At 38.6% G+C, this 14825-nt stretch overlaps 1 long non-coding RNA gene across 1 annotated transcript in view; it reads left to right on the top strand.

Moving 5' to 3' along the window:
* Positions 1 to 14825, top strand: part of LOC133279743 (uncharacterized) — a 36092-nt gene that overhangs the window by 14326 nt on the left and 6941 nt on the right. Inside the window, exon 2 of the long non-coding RNA XR_009746969.1 lies at positions 4692 to 4823. This is a non-coding gene — a long non-coding RNA (uncharacterized LOC133279743). The remainder of the gene's footprint in view (positions 1 to 4691; positions 4824 to 14825) is intronic.

The following is a 14825-nucleotide window of genomic DNA, read 5'->3' as shown; positions in this document are numbered from 1 at the left end:
GAAATAAGAAAGAACATTTGCATGAAAAAAATCAAGCTTGCATATTGATAAAATTCAGCTGTACTGTAAAAGACCCTGAAGAGATTTATTAGATTTTTATTGACACAAATTTAGGGTAATAACAAATACTACTTATAGAATCATATAATCATAGAATGGTTAGGGTTGGAAAGGATCTTATCATCTAGTTCCAGCCCCCTGCCATAGGCAGGGACCCCTCACCCTAGACTGTGTCACCCAAGGCTCTGTTCAGCATGGCCTTGATGTAACTTTAAAAGGAAATACACAAAAGTAAACTAAACTGGGCTACCTCAGCAAACAAGCGCAATTTCCAATGTGTTACTTTCTAGTATGCTATTACCTAAGATGTAGGAATTGATGTCCAAATGTAAGTTGTGTGACAGAAAATGCAGTTAAATGCCTATAGGTGTTTCTAGAAGTGCCATAGTAAGTTAAGCACCTCATTTAAATAGTTAATGTGAATGGTGAGTTGCCACTGAACTCCTCTATCCACATCTGTAAGTGATATTATTCCCTAACCACATTTACAGATTGAAGGGATAATAGTAAAAATATTGCACTGAAATAATTCAGTGGTTCTTGTGAATCTGCAGACAGCCTGAAATTACTGTCTCTCCACAGTGTTAACTATTTAATCATTGGTCGAATGGTAGAAGAATGAAAGAGAGAATGATTTTATATGAAACTATGAAATTTATGACTGTTCTGTTAAATATCAAACACCACTTCTGCCTGAAAGAAATTCCCAAGATAAAGTGTTGGATGAGTGTTCATGAGAAATATCTCCATGTGCTTACTTTATATTAACATTCTTTCCTAGGCATTCCTGTTGTCACAGAATCACATACAGTCTCTGAGAGGTTGAATGGGACTTGAGATCATCTAGACTAACTACCCTGTCTAGGCAGGGTCAACTACAGCTGGTTTCCCAGGACTGCGCCCAGTTGTGCTTTGAATATCTACAAGGATGGACACACCATGACCTCTCTGGGCAACGTGTGCCAGTGACAATTCTCACAGTAAAAGTGTTTCGTACATTCAGAGGGAATTTCATGTGTTTTAATTTGTGTCCACTGCCTTTTGTCCTGTCACTGAGCACCACTGAGAGAATAAGGCTCCATCATCTTCTCTCCCTCTCATATGATAATTATACACATTGATAAGATCCCCCTAAGCTTTCTCTTCTCCAGGCAGAACAGTCCCAGCCCTCAGTCTTTTCTCACCTGAGGCATGTCCAGGTCATTAACTCGTGTTAAGCATCACTGGCCCCAGTGCCAGCCATTGGCATATACACTCTGGGCCTGGCCATGTGGTTGTTAACTGATAGTATACTTCTTCCCTAGGTGTCTTTGTTGTTCGCAGTCACAGCACAGAACACTGGGCTAGATAAACCCGTTATAGCCATTATGTTCTGCTTTTAGTAATTAAGGTAGAAAAAGATTGTTCTTATGTCAGATAGTCCAAGGTCTTTCTGTCCTCCCAAAAACACCCCCAGGCCTGAAAAGAAAGAACTGGCATGAAGGGGTTTTCTGTAATCATACTCTAGGCATATGTCGTGGTTTAAACCCAGTCAGGTAACTCGTTCACTCACTTCCCCCCTTCTTTCCCTCCCCCTACTCCCGGAGGGACGGAGATTAAAATTGAAAAGAATGCAACTCCCACGGGTTGAGATAAGAACAGTTTAGTAACTAAGGTATAACACAGATCACTACTGCTACTACCAATAATAATAATGATAAAGGAAATAACAAGGGAAGAGAATACATCACCTCACCACCAGCCGACCGATAACTCGCCCCCCCCAGCCCGACCAAGCCCCGACCCATACCTCCTCCAACCCCGCAGTCTCCCAGTCCTTCTGGCTCACTCCCAGTTACCTCCTGGGCATGACGTGCTGTGGTATGGAATACCTCTTTGGCTACCTTGGGTCAGGTGTCCTGTCTCTGCTTCCTCCCAGCTTCCCCTCCTCCCTGGCAGAGCATGAGGCTCACAAAGTCCTTGGCCAACCCAAAACATCCTTGTTATCAGCTCTGTTCCCGAGCTGAAAGTCAAAACACAGCACTGCACCAGCTACCAAGAAGGAGTAAAATGATTGCTACTGCTGGACCCAGGACATTATCCACCCCTTATTCCATACCATTCACGTCATGCTCAGATCCCACATTTTCAATATACCATCACTCTTATCTTAGAGCATGGACCAGTCCCTATAAAGCTGCTGAATCCATCTGGTCCATGATGTCAGGCTCCATCTCTTGTAACAGTCTTTCAGAGCAGGAGAGACTGTGTGCAGTGTTCATACTCGTGAATAACCTGGGCAATAGTGTCTATTGCTAAGTCCACCCCTTGATCATGAGTCCATCTCTATGTTACATCTCTGCTCTGATGGCCTGAAGTGCCATGGGCCCACCAGGCTCAAAATAATTCACTGTCCCCTTCAGCAGTTTCTGCAGCTTGTTGCTGGGGACTCCATACAGCTGCCTTCCATCTCCGATGCTTCCAAAGCACTGGAGGGGCCCAGTGGACTAGATACTTGCCCATACTGTCCCACACACCCTGCCACTCATGACTGTCCAGCCTTGGGGAAAATCTCCTGGTCCCCCTATATAGTCGTCTAACCCCAGACAAGACCCAACCCTGACTCTGCTTAACTTTTGAGATCAGACAAAATGGTCGTGGGTAAAACACAGTCTGTATGTGTGCCAACATGCTTCCCCTCCTCCCTGGCAGAGCATGAGGCTCACAAAGTCCTTGGCCAAACCAAAACATCCTTGTTATCAGCTCTGTTCCCGAGCTGAAAGTCAAAACACAGCACTGCACCAGCTACCAAGAAGGAGGAAAATGACTGCTACTGCTGAACCCAGGACAGCATATAATGAGAACCACTTGGACCAATGTGCCATTTCCTTGATATTAAGAGGATGGGATTGCAATAATGCTATGATGTTTTAAGTTCCCTGGCAAAAAAATCCCAAACACCCTTCCCCCCAAAAAAACAAAACCCCAAAAATATCCCCAACCAACAAAAAAAAAAAAGAACCCAACCTAGGGATTACATGAATATCCAAATATTTAATTTTCATATTGAGTACCTTTACCTTTGTCTTCTAATGGCCTTGACAATCCTAACCCATGAACTAAGTCTGTAGAAATAAATGTACATCTTTCTGAACAGTGTTCTTTACCATAATTTTCTGTAAATTACGTAAGGAATAAATTAAAGTTTCTTTTTTAGCTTCAACCTCTGCATGTATTGTATTAACTCAGTGTGAATATCTATGTTCACATGTCATATGTCATTCTATTATTCTTTGCTGGCATAAAAAGAACTTTAAAAGATATAAAAATAATACATCAAAAGGAGCAAGCAGCTTTGATCCTCACATCTAATTAATTGCACATTGGATAGATTTAGCTCATACAAATGTGGGATAGTTGCTTCACTCATTAATAATAATGTATGAACAGTTGTTTGTTTTTTATTCATTCCTTCCAAATACAAAACCACAGACACCTACAGTTCAAGCATCAGGAAGGAGGTTAAAGCATGCTACATCTGACCTCTTCATAGTTATTTATGCTATGTGGGGTCTGAGAAGCACCCATCTTCCAAGGGCTTTTCAGTAATTAGCTCATAAAGAGGTATAACATGTATGAACTTCCCTAAGCATCGTTTGTAAGTCACTACAGATGCTCTCATACCAATCAGTAAAACATGTGGAGCTATAACATATAACAGCTGGTACACTAAGATCCATTTATTATATTTTACACCTATACAGCAATTGATGTATGTTGCCAATTCCCTTGGGATATGTGAAGACCTTGGGGACAGACGTAATATTATTTAGAATCATGATACACATCACATGTTTCTTTGATCTAAGATAAAAAGAAGCATAAAATAAACCTACTTTTCTAATGAAAATTTTCATGTCACCACCAAATGCTTTGACTTCTTTCACTGTGCCCAAAATGCTGTGGTTCAGAACTAAAATTTTAAAGATAATTTTCACATTATAGTCTGTGATATTTACAATACTATTCATGCATAATATACAATTTTTTTTTTCAATTACTCTTTGACAAAATCCTGCCAAACGCAATAGATATGAATTGTCCATGGTGAGTAAAATTTACCTTTGGTTGCACAGCAGTAACTCATTGATTTGGCAGAGTATGTTTTCACAGGGAGTGAATCACTATCAGTGTCTGCTGATTTATGCTCTCAGTATGTCTGAATGTGTTTGTGTGCATGTATGTATAGATCACATAATTCTTGTCTAGCTCCAGATAATTTGCAATTTCTCTGAGATGGCAGACATTAGAAAGTAAAAGGTGTGTATTTTCCCAGCAGAAATCAAAGCAGAAAATAGCACAACTTAGATAACCTTTCTGTCAGGCTCCCTCACCAGTGGAATTCCCATTTAAACACCTTTCACAGAACTGCATCTCCTCCCTCCCTGTGCTTTACTCTTTCTACACCAATGAGTGTAAGTAGGAGGTGCAGTGAAAGGTAAAACCAAAATGTTTTGATGCTTGGGACTTTGATCCTTCCTGCTCTTTTAGGATCCCTTGTATCTGGAGCCCTCAATCAAGTTCTGAGAAACTTCTGGGAGGAAGGATGGTCTTAAAGAGTTTTCATTCCTTTTTTTTTGTTTTTCCCACAGAAGGGCGTATTCAAATTCCTAAAGAAAGCTTTGAAAGAGATCCAAGGAGGCAATCACATGCATGTGCAACTATTTTTTTACCAGGCAAGAATATATGGAATGTGGATGGAGTTTCAGCATAGCTCTGCAAATGTAAGTATCAATTGAAACTGGGTAGGCAAATTCCATTAAGTTCTAGGCAAATTAATGTGCATATAGCTGTTGGATTACTAACTTCGTATAATTGAAAGCAGGAAAACATGTCTGCATTTGGTTCTTAATATAAAGCTTAATTAGAAGGAAGGTCTTTAAGGGTGAAGAGTGTCGCTGAGCAGCACAGGCTTTACAGTATCTTGAGAATATGATTCCACCAAGTATAGGATTTCTCAAAGGAAAAATAAACGTTAGTCATGCTTCTCTTGTACAAATAGTAGTATCTATAAACTTTCTATCTATAGGTTAATCCTAAGAAGGAATAAATATTTTTCAAAGACTAGACAATATATTCTTTCTCCTCAGGTAAAAAGGTGTAACTGAAATCCATGTAACTTATTGAGTCTATAAAATATAAATCAGTTGAAACATATATGATTTTCACATTCTAAGTAGCTAGAAGATGCAACAGTTGGTTTTTATTGTCCTCCTGTTTAAAAAATTTCAAGTCATACAGGAAGACAACAAAAAAGCACCTTGTGACCTAAGTGACTACTGTGAATAATATGAGGAGACTGACCAAGTAGACTTTCAAACAGCATAGTACTTTTGCCAGTGTTTTTCAGGCTATAGGTCCATACACTCTACTATGAATAAGGGATACAATTGGAGCAGTTAGGATTGATTATTGGATGATATAGAAGCAAAACAATGACATATTTATCAAATACATCCTTTGCTGTGACCATTTTGTAGCCATTATTTACTGCATTCACAGTTGTTTTAAGACAAATGTTCCTTAAGTTACCTTCTGTTATTTTTTATTGTTTAAATTTTATTTCCATCTTTACTTTCTATGAGTGGCCTATATGCTTGTAGGACCTATGTGGAATGGCATAATCCTTATAAAAATGTGACTAATTAATCCTTCTTAATTTAATTTTAATTTTGAAATCGAGCTTCCAAAGTGTAGGGATGGACATATGGGTAGACATTAAAAAAAAAAAAGCTCAAGAGCAAAAGCTTGCTTTTTCTTATGCCTCTGTCTAAAAAAAAAAAATACATAACTGACTAGAAAAGTAGGATTAAAGTTGTTATTTGAAGGATGTTTACTGGATGTATTTTGTAGAACTGCAAGTGAAGAATGACAAATTCATGTTTGCTTGACTTTTCTCAGTTTCCTACGACCCAGCATTGTTGGGCTTGTTCTATCTTTATTTAAACTTTGTTCCTCTGTGAGGAGCTGTGGCTTCTGTATTTCTCAGAATTACCGTACCCCATGGGTGACATTTCCTCTGATCCTTAAAATGCTGTATTTCAGATGTTATATCACACCTCTGAAGGGTAACTTGCTTAGGAAAATATAGCTGTATTTTCCTGAAGGAACTGGAACTACATCAGGTTGAATTTCACCCTGTAGGTTATTTAAGCACAGTATGATGTTACACAAACTAAAAACAGAGGGCAAATTCCTGACTGCTATTGAAGAGATGTCATTGAGGGGGAAAAAAAAAAGCAAATAACTCCCATTCCCTTCCACTGATGTCTTAAAAAGCAAAGAGTTAGTTGTGCTGAACTGGAGAATGAAATTAATTTCAAACAAGAGTGGCATGCAGATAATTTGGCTCTTGCTTTGTAGTTTAGGTATATAAAATCAACAATTTACAGCCTCTTGGTCTGATCTTTTTTACAGAAGGTTGGATAAGGGTTTTTTTGTTTGCTGGGTTTTTTTTAATTTTTTTTTTACCCCCTAATTTCAGCTGATTTTAGATGACCTTCCTCTACTTTTTCATTAGGGTCAGTTATCTAAACTCTGTGGTGCAATCTGGCTTTATATTAGGGATTCTTTGATTATTTTTTTTTTAATTTATGGAAATTTTGTAAAGTCTGTGTGCCATCTAGGTCTGTCTATCATTCTTTTTATCTGCACTCTTTCCAGTGCTCAAGATCTTCCACATTTGCCATGGTCATTTACCTAAAATTGCAGTAAGCAAGCAAAGGGATCAGTGTATGTCTCTCTGCAATGTCTGAATGGGAACCTGCTTCCCCATGTCCAAAAATTCTAGAGGGATCAGAAGAGAAAACTGGAGAAGCACATTTTATCCTATTTCATATACTTCAGCACCTGAACTGCTGAAAAAGCCATAGAGATCCTTAAGGGTCACATTTTCCGATGCTGAGACCTGTGGGAAGCTGCATGGGTCAGGTCCTTCCAAATTTGCATGAATGCTCATTCACTTGCCAATGGTCTTTACCTCTTTTTGAAATACACAGCTCAATCTACAGTCTTGTTCTCCAGTACAGTTCCACTATTTCTGCCATTATCAAACCATGCTGTTCCTCTCTATGTGAAGTCCTGCAAGCAACCTGCTTTGTTAGTTGTATTGCCTCTTATAGTGGATATATTTCTTCATGTTCAGAAAGTGAAAACTAGTGAAATTCTTTAGCCTAAAAAAGTGCATCATGATGGAAAGGTGTAAGATGTGTTCTTTTTATTTTCCATAGAGTTCTCTAAAAATTGAATACAACTAAAGTTAAATAAGAGAAGGAATCCAAGAATCTGAGTCTGTGCTTTGTAGCAACATTGATTCATAGAATCATAGAATAGTTAGGGTTGGAAAGGATCTTAAGATCATCTAGTTCCAACCCCCCTGCCATGGGCAGGGACACCTCACACTAAACCATATCACCCAAGGCTTCACCCAACCCAGCCTTGAACACTGCCAGGGATGGAGCATTCACAACTTCCTTGGGTAGTCCATTACAGTGCCTCACCACCCTCACAGTAAAGAATTTCCTCCTTATATCCAATCTAAACTTCCCCTGTTTAAGTTTTAACCCATTACCCCTTGTCCTGTCACTACAGTCCCTAATGAAGAGTCCCTCCCCAGCATCCCTATAGGCCCCCTTCAGATACTGGAAGGCTGCTATGAGATCTCCACGCAGCCTTCTCTTCTCCAGGCTGAACAGCCTCAACTTTCTCAGCCTATCTTCACACAGGAGGTTCTCCAGTCCCCCTGATCATCATGGTGGCCCTCCTCTGGACTTGTTCCTTGTCCTTTTTATGTTGAGGACACCAGAACTGCACACAATACTCCAAGTGAGGTCTCATGAGAGCAGAGTAGAGGGGCAGGAGCACCTCCTTTGACCTTTGATGCAGCCCAGGACATGGTTGGCTTTCTGGGCTGTGAGCGCACACTGCTGGCTCATGTTAAGTTTCTCATTGATTACAGAAGAAGTTAGCAAAAAATAGTAATTAGAGGACTTTTTCTGAGTTTGAATAACTTGTAAGTATGTTTGTAGGAATTAAAAGCCGGCTAATTGCTAGTCAGGTGTAAAATGCCTTATATCTTCTTTTTATCTGCCGGTGTCTCTGTGGCAGAACATATTAAAATGATTTCCTTCATCTTTTTCTTAGTTAATTTTTAAGTTTTCAAATTCACTGCTGTAGTTCTGCTCCCCTTTCTAAGATGGTAGGTTGTAAAGTGCATACCCTAACTACATCTGTCCTGGGTTCAGCAGTAGCAGTCAAGTTTTCTCCTTCTTGGTAGCTGGTGCAGTGCTGTGTTTTGACTTCCAGCCTGGGAACAGTGCTGGTGATACCGATGTTTTTGGTTGTTGCTAAGTGATGTTTACCCTGACCAAGGACTTAGTGAGGCTTATGCTCTGCCAGGGAGGAGGGGAAGCCGGGAGGAAGCAGAGACAGGACACCTGACCCAAGGTAGCCAAAGAGGTATTCCATACCACAGCACATCATGCCTGGGGTGGGGGGTAACTGGGAGTTACCCAGAAGGACACAGGGGCTTCTGGGTCGGACTTGTTTCTTGGCCGGTGGTATTGTATTCTCTTCCCTTGTTATTTTCTCTCATCATTGTTGTCGTTGGTGGTAGCGGTGGTGATTTGTGTTGTACATTGGTTGCTGGACTGTTCTTGTCTCAACCCGTGGGAGTTGCACTCTTTCGATCCTCCTCCCCATCCCTCTGGGAGCGGGGAAGGGGAGAGCCCCTGGGGGGGGGCTTCGATTGCTTCCAGCCCGGCACCACTCACTGGGAGTGAGTAAACAAGCTGTCTGGCTAGGGTTTAAACCATGACAACATCTCACTGTTTTAAAAGCTGCTCTTTCCCACTACAAAGCACTGTGATATACTGAAGAAAAAAACAAACACAGTGTTGCAAAATTTTCTCTCTTGTTTCTGTAGGTGTCTTTGGCCATCAAAATGCAATCTTCCTTTTATCCCTGTCAGGAACTATGCCCTGAGCATGTACTACCACAGAATGAATGAATGTCCTAACAAATGCTTTTAGACAATACTCTGGATCATTGTTTCACAGTAGCTTTTAAATACAGTTATAAAGTCACACCTTCCAGTTAGCAAGAAAAGACACAATTTGTCTGATGTGATAATACTGTTAAAAGCCTTTTAGAAACTGCAGAAAAGGTTAGAAACATGTTTTATTGTTTTTTGTTTTGAGCAGCAGCACCACATAATGCAGTGCTGAATTTGTATCTGATGAATGTTTTATTCTGGGCTTGCCCTTCCCATCTCTCAGCATTTTCCTATTTAATGTAAGGAGAAACTGATACGATACAGTGGTTTTACATGTTCAGAATATGAATAGTAAGTGTCGTATGCAAAGTTTTCAGACATCTTTTTCTGTCTCAACAAATAATCCTCACTCTTTTTCTTCCCCTTTTATGTCTACGTTCATCATTTTATCTTATGCATACAATTTATATTTGAATACAACAATGAAAGCAAGTTCATTCTCAGATCATATGTTCACTTCCCTCATCAACATTTCATATAGCTGTACATTATGAAGTCTCTCCTTATTAAGTCTTTTTTCTAGTCTAACATATTTTGCTCTTGATGATCTTAGATGAGGCCTAAACAAAGTCTTGCAAAATGGGATCATTACCTTTCAAGGTTGAGATTTTAAGTTAATTCACAACCTGCAAGAACATGCAATGCCCACAGATAGGCGAACAGGTAAAGAGAAGGTTGGGCAGATGGGTGGACTAAAGATAATAAAAATACAGTATTATGGGAAAAGGAATAGGAAAGACAGGCTCCCCTCCAAAACCAAAACAAAACAAACTGGCAAATCCAAATCCAAACCAAACCAAACCAAACCAAACCAAAACCAGCCAAACTGAACACTGCCAGCGTAAATCAAAGGCAGCTCCAAGTTAATGCTGCTCCACTTATAGCCATTCAAAACAGCTGTGGATCTGGGCCTGTGACTATCAACCCTATGTACAGAGATATCTCATAACACTACCTGTATTGAAACACATTGAATTTTAAGTCAGTTTACCTTTGATCCTTGACAGTGAAATATTGTGCAGCATGATCCAGAACACCAGCAGTGACATCCTCAGCATCTGGCTACTTTCCTTTCTGCTGATTTACAGCAGGATATTTCTATGCCATGTAGTGACATGCTATATGAAAGACATCTCAATTAACTTCATGCAAACACTGCTGCACATAGCCGGGTTAAGATACTGTGTTAGGGACTTGGAAATGTATAGCTTTGCTCCAGGATCTCTCTCCTTCTCTTTGCCTAAGTATGTAGGGTGCAACATCACACCAGTGGAGCCTCCCCTCCAGTATTATAATGTCATAGGTGCAATCCCTGTCACAATGGAGATTTTTTTTTTTCTTGGTGAAACATCTTTAAAAGAATAAAAATATTTCCTCCTGTTTCTCTTTAAATACCTTGGGGTTTAAGCACTGTTATGGAACAGCTAGGGTTTCATTTTCAGGGTGAAAGGCCTTGAGTGAGGAACTCCAAGTTATTATATAAACACTTTGATGTATGTGCCAGCAAAACCAGTATTATCTGAGGGGGAAAGAGGGTTTTCTCTGAATCTTGATTCATATGCATGTGATAGGAAGTGTTGGAGCATGCCAAATAGACTGAGAAGTTGAAGATATAAGGTATCTAGAAGATGGAGACTTGTTGGTCTTAATATCTTTTAAGTGGGGAGCAGCAAAGCATCAGGAATGGAGCTCTTCTGTGTGCGGAGAAACAGAACTTCAGGGGCTTGGCAAATACTAATGCTAAAAGTTCTGTGCCTGTGGAGCTTAAATGCTTTGGCCTAGGCAGACCTGAGTAGGAATCACAGCTGTATTTCTGGAGATGCATCGTCTTTTTTGGGCTAGCTGCCATGCATTTAATGAGAAATTATCCACCTAGCTCAGAGCTCTGGATTACAATAGACAAGCAAGCACCTAAGAATGAAAAATTGCCATGAAAAATTGCCTAAATAAATCTGAGACTTCTGTAGAGAGCCAGCACTGATTGTTATTGATCTCAATGAGAATGGAGACAACTAACTGAGGAACTTTTTAATATGTAGCTTATTTAATGAGAATACTAAAACTTTAGATGGTTCTTCAGAGATATTCTAGTAATTTTAAAAAGCAAAATCTCAGCTTTGCTTTAGGAATGTGCTTTTTAGAAGGTCTGTTCAAGCATGATTTCTGTTGTTCTGCAATATCAACTGCAATTAAAATAGGACAGCTTCTTTGTTCCTATAAAATATTTGGATTTCTGTATGCATTTATTTGTATACCTGCTCAATTGTTCTCAAAAATGACTGGTTTTGCCTCATCACATTTGATTGCACAGCTTTTTGAAATGTCTTTTTTGAAATGTAGCCCTGATTGTCCTTCTTAAGACATAAGAAGAGATTAAACTTCATATATCAGCTTCTTTCTCTTTAAAGCTTATTAACATCTAATCAAGATTAGATATGTGGTCAGACTTGTGGGGGAGGTGTGTCAGCATGCAGTAACATGTAGAATACAGTGCAAAGTGATCCATATTTATTCTTCCTAATTAAAATGACAGAAAGGCTATGTGGCTGCTGAAAGGAAAATCTTGATAAAAACTCCAAAGAAGGTTCTTTCCATGACTCTGTCATTCATTCAGTGTTTTATTTTATTTTTATTTCAAGAATTCGATCTATCTAATAGAGGAAGAGGACAGATTTCACTGAAGTACTGATTTGAGTCAGTAGTGATTATTATTCTACAATTTTAAATAACTATGTGCTTCTGATTTATTTTCTATTACAGAAAGCTTTATTAAGATGTTGATACAAAGTAACCCCCAGCTGAATTATAATAGTCAAACATCCAATATTTACCAAATTATTTTTCTGACCTAGAGAGGTTGCTGTAAAACATTTAAAAATAATGGAATTAATCTCTAAAAAAAAAATAAAATTCCTTAACTTCCTGCCAGAAAAAAATGCTGTAAATTGTATATAAAATTAGAAAATGGTGTCTAACTTTTGCATAAAATTCCCTGAACTAGATTTTCTTTTGTTAAATCATCCACTGATTTCAGGAGGAGCAAGAACAAATCCTAATTTCACTACTACTCTCCTAAAACATCTTTTTCATAACCACGTAGTCAATACTTCAAAAATAAAACTTTCCTGTAAATTGTAGTAGTATATAATTCTCTTTCCTATTAGAATCCATAAATTTCCATTGGCAGGGGTTAACCGCAAAGCCTCTCTTAAATGACTATCATCTGTAAAGAATGTGCACATAAACATTTCATTCTTCTCTGAGAGCTTTCTTTATAAAATATAGTATCCTTAACCAAAAAATAACAGCTGTCCAGCTTTCCTCCTTCCTTCTCTCTCTCTCTCCCCTGCCCTTCTGTCTTTCCTTTCTTAATTCTTTCACTGTTTTTGGATTTCTGTGTATTGATAGAGCTGAAATCTTGGCTCTAAAAGGAAAGTGTGAAGCTCTGTAAGTATACAATTTTATCTTGCGGGTGAAAAAAAAAGTTGTTGTGCCTGCTTTTGATCTCCTAACCTGCTAGGCAGGCGCTAATAGGAAAAAGTAGGGTTTGGTTGTTTGGGTTTTTCTTTAATTTGTTTCCCATTTTTCAAGACAGCCAGTTCTGTTATCAGGAGATGGCTTTTGTCATCAGGAGATCTTGAATAGAACCATAGAATAGTTAAGGTTGGAAAGGACCTTAAGATCATCTAGTTCCAACGCCCCTGCCATGGGCAGGGACACCTCCCACTAAACCATGTCATCCAAGGCACTGTCCAACCTGATCAAATCATAGAATAGTTAGGGTTAGAAAGGACCATACATATCTTATGTTGATATTGACCCAAGACTCCTCTTAAAATTACTTTTAACATACTGAAGATAGTTAAAATCATAGAATCATTATAGAATCATCATAGAATTGTAGAATGGTTTGCACTGGAAGAAACCTTAAAGATCACCTAGTTCCAGCCCTGCTGTTGTGGGCAGGGATACCTTCCACTTGACCAGGTTGCTCCAAGCCCTGTCCAACCTGGCCTTGAACCCTGCCAGGGATGGGGCAGCCACAGCTTCTCTGGGCAACATGTGCCAGTGTCTCACCACCCTCACAGTAAAGAATTTCTTCATAATATATAATCTAAATATCCCCTCTGTCAGTTTAAAACTATTCCCCCTTGTGCTATCACTATATGCCCTTGTGAAAAGTCCCTCTCCAGGTTTTTTGTAGGCCCCCTTTAGGCACTTGGAAGACTGTTATAAGGTCTCCCCTGATCTTTCTCAGGCTGAACAACCCCAACTTGCAGCCTCTTTTCGTAGGAGAGATGCTGAAATTATTTCTTGATTCCTCTTCTGTGCACACTACCACTTACAGTGATACACCTACACCTGTAAATATAATTGGATAAACATAAAAATCTGTTATATTCACTTGCATTTTTTTTTGTGCAAAACACAAACTGTGATGATTCTTCAAAGTGTTAGAATGTTTAGCTATCATTACACTGTTACCAAGGCTGTTACATAACTGGTGGTTTGGTTGTCTGCTGCCAAACTATATTTTATCCAATACAAATCTTGAATGAACAATTCACATGGACAGATGAATGCACCATGTAAAGAGTAACTACAAATGGCTTATTAAGTAAACCATCATACAACTTGGAATCCTGTTATTGAATATAAATATACCATAAAGTAAATTATATTTAACTTATGCAAAAATAAATAAAAACCAGAGTAATCTCAGCAATGATTTTCTGTGAGCCATACTGCCTACAGATTTTCCTAACTGCCCATGCTAATCCTTGTAAAGAATTCAGTTTAAGAAGAATATTTATTCCACTTTGGCTTGTATAACCTGTTTTGAAGATGGAGTAAAATAATTCTCCTATCACCTCTGCTCCACATAAACATAATCTGATATTTCTTGAAATAGTAGGATAGTATTCTGTGTAATTTAGGAGATGAAATTGGGATTTAAGGCATGAATTTTACATAAATCTCTGAGTCCTATTAATTTCTTTAACATTGGCAGAAAACAAGCTTAGTGCAGATAAAAACATTTTGAGACAGGAAATACAGACATAGATATGTTTGAACTGTATCAGAATTTAAAGCATCTTGCTGCATTTTGGGTTTTTCATCACTTGGAAGTCCTCTAGCTGAAGTTGCCACTGCAGGCTTAAAACCGGTTTGAAAAAGATTCCAGGTAAATGTAGGTAAGATACAAGTCTAAAGAGGTGCATAGAACAGTGGAATAAGGTGCTTTATTTAAATAAATTTTAGTAATGATCTATTCCATAATTTCTCTCTGAATAGCAGAAATGTGTTAGGTAAAATTAGATATGTTTCTGTAACCTTGTAAGTGCTTTATTTGAAAACACTGAACACAATTATTAAAAACACATTGGAACACACCTATAAAGATAAGGGTTTGATTTACACCAGTGTCTCCAAATAAATGTGGTGGAGTAAAAGCAAAATCAGGCCAAATAGTAAAATCCATATGCTGGATAATAAGTTATCCAGACACTCTATATTAGCTAAGGCAGTCAGATTCCGGAACTATTAACAAACAGTGGCATTAATCTTGTAATAGAAAAAGTTTTTATTCTCAGCATCTTTTTGCATATGTTCATCTTAATGCCAGGTAACATCAACACAGCAACTCTGATTTAGACTCAGCCTTGAGTTTTAT

Source organism: Pezoporus flaviventris, unplaced genomic scaffold (genome assembly GCF_033815535.1).
Source record: "Pezoporus flaviventris isolate CSIRO_AGI_PZ_B2104156 unplaced genomic scaffold, CSIRO_AGI_Pfla_v1 ptg000002l, whole genome shotgun sequence".
NCBI lineage: Eukaryota > Metazoa > Chordata > Aves > Psittaciformes > Psittacidae > Pezoporus > Pezoporus flaviventris.
The sequence above is the reverse complement of the archived record's forward strand: the minus strand, read 5'-3'. Positions and strand labels throughout refer to the sequence as shown.